This window comes from Pseudorasbora parva, chromosome 2 (assembly GCF_024679245.1).
Source record: "Pseudorasbora parva isolate DD20220531a chromosome 2, ASM2467924v1, whole genome shotgun sequence".
NCBI lineage: Eukaryota > Metazoa > Chordata > Actinopteri > Cypriniformes > Gobionidae > Pseudorasbora > Pseudorasbora parva.
This window is the reverse complement of record NC_090173.1, coordinates 42507230-42513362: the sequence shown is the minus strand read 5'-3', so window position 1 is coordinate 42513362 and position 6133 is coordinate 42507230.

Below are 6133 nucleotides of genomic sequence, written 5' to 3'. Positions count from 1 at the left end.
TCCAAAAAGTAGTTTAGATTACCAAGGTGATTACTTAGAATTTTAATGTCATTTATATAATTTAAGCATTAATGTAATCTGTAATGGCCAATTAATATAAACAGCAATTACAGTTGCAAAAGCATCCTAAGCTACATTTCTGTTGATAAGTTTCATACCCCTTGCAAAATTTGAATCTGTGATCATAAAAATGGATTGCTACTTTTTTTTTAGTACTTACGGTCCTAAATAAGCGATTTCACATAATAGATGTTTACATACTCCCCAAGACTGAAATAACAAACTGCTGTGCATACCCTTAATCTTAATCGTCTGTCATTACCTGAATAATCCACTTGTGAAATATAAACTCAAATGCGAGTTATAATTTAGGCTGAATTTTTTTTCTCAGAATGTTGACTTTAATAAAAAATGTTTAAAATAATTCTGACTTTATAACTCGCATTTGTGAGTTTATATCTTTCAATTTGGAGAAAAAAAGTCACAATTACTTTTTATATTTAGGGACGGAAACAAGTTTTCACGAAATTTAGAGCAGAGAATCTGCCCTGCAGAAGCTAACAACTATATTTCCAAGAAGACAACATTTTTACAGTTTACCCTGTTCTTCCAATTTAAAAAAAGTATACATACCCCAGATCTTAAATGTGTTGTATTCTTGAGCATAAATCTTATGTTTAGTGGTCCCTATATGTGTCACATGCCTTATTAGTATTCCAAAGTATTCTAAAGTTTTTAGATTCACTACAACATGTAAGCTAAGGAAATACATTACAGATCAGGTTCTGAATGGTGCACAGCCCTACAACTAGGGGAGAGTTTTCTGCCTCTGTTCTCAAAGAAGGGAATTATCAATAATCAAACAATTTTTCCACCGACCTTCATTTATATGCTGTAAAGCCCAGTGCATGTAGAACAAGCTAACACAGTTACTTAAGATCAAATCTCATCTTCAGAGAGTCATGCAACAATCATGACAGCATGCGTGTTTGTGCGAAAGAGGGATGGACTTGCTTTTGATCGGCCATGCATAATTACAGTATTTCACAAGCCCTGCTGATGTATATCACCGCAGCGAGCTCATGCACATTCATTCATCATGACAGCAGATGCCGACTGGTTTGATTGCTGCTTCTGAAGCTTTCACTCAGATTTAATGAAGCTTCTGCACCTGTCAATTAGATCATATTAAAGCCCTCATACTTTCACCACTTGATTAATATAATGCCAAACAAAGGCTGATAGCTGGGGTAAACATATTTTTTCTCTTTATGTATTTCGCCACCTCTTTTAAATGTTGCTGTTGTTTCTTGTCATATATTCTTACCATGCACAGTAATATTGCACTGTTCACTTCTCCTTTTGATGGTGTAAATGTAGTCCAACATTTTGTTTTTCTATTTATTACTCATTTCAAGGTTGTAGAAATTCAAGCATGAATATGAACGTTATAGTGTTAAGTAAAATTACTCTTCTGACACTGGTGATCCCATCATGCGCATGGATTTTTCGGTGCTTTCCGGCTGAATTTACACTTTTTTTTTTGTTGCTTTTGTTGACATTTTGTGACATTTTTTTACTCAAAATGACATACTCAAAAACAAATGTTACTATCACTGTTTGTGTTGAAGTCTCTGTGATCAAATATTTCTGCTATACAGTGATCAGAATCCACGTTGGATCACAAAGTTATTAAAACACTCACTGCTGTCTGAAAGTAAGTTGAGATAAAATAATTTTTTAAGTCTTTAATGCTGGTATATGAAATAATCCGTGACCACAGTGCTGCTGTTTCCAGACTCAGATAAACCCCATGCACCTTTGTTTGTAACCACTCCTTAAGCCCCAGCTGGCCGGCCTTGGACCAAGGTATTCAGCAGGCCAAAAATCCCTGGCCGTTGACCCCGGTGAAGTCCTGACGAGGCCCAATCAAGCCACGAAAGTGACAGTCGTTTTTCCACTGACCCTGACATGCACGAGCACACCCGCTTTTGGTCCGACTGAAAGGGAATTTTGTTTCTGTCAACACTGAAGTCTACTTTCTTTGACTTAATTGGCCATCTAACACATTTTGACATTGATGGGGTCTGAAAGACCACTGGTGGTTTGCATCAGACCTCAAAATAAAAATAAAGAACAAGACCCTACATTTTATAACCATGCGCACCTAACTACTGAAAAGAGCAGAAGAAAAGCATTATGATGAAAGGTACTAATATAAAAAAAAAAAAAAAAAAAAAAATCCATATACCATATACCCGATTCCAAAAAAGTTGGCACACTGTACAAATTGTGAATAAATACAGAATGCAATGATGTGGAAGTTTCAAATTTAAATATTTTATTCAAAATACAACATGACATATCAAATGTTTAAACTGAGAAAATGTGTCAATGTAAGGGAAAAATAAGTTGATTTTAAATATCATGGCATCATCACATCTAAAAAAAATTGGTACAAGGCCATGTTTATCAAACATGGGAACTGAGGAGACCATTTGCTCAAGTTTAGGAATAGGAATGTTGTCCCATTCTTGTCTAATACAGGCTTCTAGTTGCTTAATTGTCTTAGGTCTTCTTTTTTCATAAAAAAAAAAAAAAAATGCGCTTCTGGATCATATTTAAATATGGCTTCTTTTTTGACCTATAGAGTTTTAGCCGGCAAATGGCGCGGTGGATTGTGTTCTCCGGCAATGTTTTCTGGAAGTATTCCTGAGCCTATGTTGTGATTTCCATTACAGTAGCATTCCTGTATGTGGTGCAGTGCCATCTAAGGGCCCGAAAGATCACGGGCATCCAGTATGGTTTTTCGGCCTTACCCCTTACGCACAGAGATTGTTCCAGATTCTCTGAAGCTTTGGATCATATTATGCACTGAAGATGATGATGATAACTTCAAACTCTTTGCAATATCCTTTCTGATATTGCTCCACTATTTTTCGTCCCAGCATTGGGGGAATTGGTGATCCTCTGCCCATCCTGACTTCTGAGAGACACTGCCACTCTGAGAGGCTCTTTTTATACCCAAACATGCTGCCATTTGACCTTATAAATTGTACATTGGCCCTCCAGCTGTTCCTTAACTTTTCCGGCCTCTTATTGCTACCTGTTCCAACTTTTTTTTGAATGTGCTCTCATGAAATCCAAAATGAGCCAATTTTTGGCATGACATTTCAAAATGTCTCACTTTCAATATTTGATATGTGATCTATATTCTATTGTGAATAAAATATAAGTTTGGGATCTGTACATTATTGCATTCCTTTTTTTTTTTTGTACAGTTGTACAATTTGTACAGTGTCCCAACTTTTTGGGAATATATATACAGTGGTAGATGTGGCAAAATTTTGAAAATAAGATTACAGCTACCCCCCCCCCCCCACACACACACACAGACCCCCCTCTCAATGCCATTCTAAATGGACAGTTTCATTTCCATGCAGTCATAATGGAGGCCGAATACAGCTTTATCAGGATCCATAGCCCCATAAGTGCTAATATGAGGCTGGGGATCCAGATGCCCTCATAAGCGGCCCTCAACATTATTTATTTATGGACAAATAAGTTCAGGCTCTTCTAATATTTCTCTGAGCCTAGCTGGAAAAGCTGTTGGTTGTGTAATTCTTTGTTGTCTATTTTTTAATTAACCCTATTGACTGTCATGGGGATTAAAGTGATGTTGAACTGGGTATTTTTCACTCCTTATTGTTCATATTAGAGTTCACTGACTCTAATAAAATTTTATGAAATATGGTGAACGATTGCATTCTAAATGCAAAGAATTTCAGTTCATATGACAAGTAGCTGTAATGTGTATTTCAGTCATCCGCTTGCTGTTTAATTACCACATTAGTGCGTCACTTTGTGGAAATTGTATAAATGTATTCTATATAAATATCTAATATCCTTTTTTTAAACCTGTGAAGTGATAATATGCAAATGAGTGTCCTTGAGTACAGCTGCCGCTTAACAGCCTAAGTGTGAAAACTGCCTTTAAACTCATTGTCACTCATGAAGCAAACCTACATTATGGTAGGTTGTCATTAAAGGGCTTCTTGCCACTGAGTCTGTGGGGGAATATAAAGGAGGTAAAAGCTCAGGGTGTCTAAAAATCATCTTTAAACTGAGACACTCAAAATGCAAATGCAGATACATTTACTGTTAATGACTTGGTCGACAGCTCTGTCTCTCCCTCGTACATTTGCATCATAAATATCACCTACAGCAGCTCTGGAAAGTAAATTGGTGCTTTAATAGATTTGTCAGCAAGAGGGATTTCTCATTACTTCCATTAGGATGCAGCTGCTAAATTCTTCAGCACCAGAACAGGAGCTCATAGAGACTATAAATCAGGCCATATTAGCACTGTCTCTTCAAAAACAATTAAATATTTTTATTAATGCCTCACCCTTAGAAGTGCATTGCTTTTAAATGACATGGCTATGCTTTCATGTCATAAAATCTGTCCTTGCTAATGTCCATATCTAATATATTTACATTTAACATAACCTTGACACTTTGGCAGGTTGCCTTTTGCTCCCAGATAAATATAAATAAATAAAGCCACACAGGCTGGACAGCATTTAAAGGAATATTCCATCTTAAATTGAACTTAATCTTGATTTCCTTTAAAAATAATTATATCAATTGAAGTCTCCGGGATAAGTGTATTGGATGATTTATAAACAGAAAACTTACCATCTTTCATGATTTATTTTGAAGAATGTATATGAGTTGACTAATTATTCACAAATATTAATTAAATACAAATGATGTAACTTTTGCCACTTTTTATAAGATGTAAAATAGCATGTTAAAAATGGCACTTGGGGGTGAGCCTTTAAATGCAAATGAGCTGGTGCTCCCAGTCCACTTTTAAAGGGATACTTCACTGCCTTTTCATATTAAACTATGTTATTCCCTTAACTAAAACGAGTTGATATACCTCTCTCGTCTCAGTGCGTGCACTTAATCTCTCTGACGCGCGGTGACGATCTGATAGCATTTAGCTTAGCCCACTAAGCCCAGTTCATTCACTATGGAACCAAACAGAGATCAAGTTAGAAGTACCAAACACCTCCACGTTTCCCCTATTTAAATACAGTTACACGAGTAGTTGAACGATCAAGTATGGTGACAAAATAAAACTTGGCGCGTTTCTAATCGGATTAAAAAGGAGAACTATAATGTATGGCGGAATAGCACTTCTGAGAGTACTTCGGTTCGGTGCAGTAAAAAGTCCCGACCGAAACATTTTCCCTCACATCTCCCTATTGACAGAAATGAGAGAGTGAGGGGGAGGTGTGAGGAAAGATGTTTCGACCGGGACTTTTTACTGCGCCGAGCCGAAGTACTGTCAGAAGTGCTAATCCGCCATACATTATAGTTCTCCTTTTTAATCCGATTAGAGAAGTACATCGTTTTATTTTGTCACCATACTTGATCGTTCGACTATTCATGTAACTGTATTTAAATAGGGAAAAGATGGAGGTGTTTGGTACTTCTAACTTGATCTCTGTTTGTTTCCATAGTGAATGAACTGGGCTTAGTGGGCTAAGCTAAATGCTATCAGATCGTCACCGTGCGTCAGAGAGATTAAGTGCACGCATTGAGATGAGAGAGGTATGTATCAACTCGTTTTAGTAAAGGGAATAACATAGTTTAATATGAAAAAGCGTTGAAGTAACCCTTTAAGAAGAGGGCAAAGGTTCAAGAGCTCTTTATTAGCTTGGTCCCTGATTAGTGTCTAGCAAACAGTTATTTTATTTTAAACCTGGCTATATGCAAACAAATAAATAGAGCTTAAGTTGTACTTAACCAGGATTATTCCTTCAGGTTCAAGGAAAGTATACTTGCATAATCATATCTGGAGATTTCATGAGATGTAAATTATAATAAGTTATTTGGTGAATGTTTTTTGTAGTTCCAATAGTCTCAAAAATTCATACTTTTGACTGTCATCATATGTTTGATAGACGTTGCCTTTGTTTTGGGCAGAAAACTTATGCAGGACATGGCCGTCTGATAAACATGAAAAGCAACCAAGAACCAACCATAGTTCTCTCTTTAAGTGATATTCATGGACCATTTGAGGCTCAGACTGTCTGCATTCAAGCAAATCTCTACAAATTCA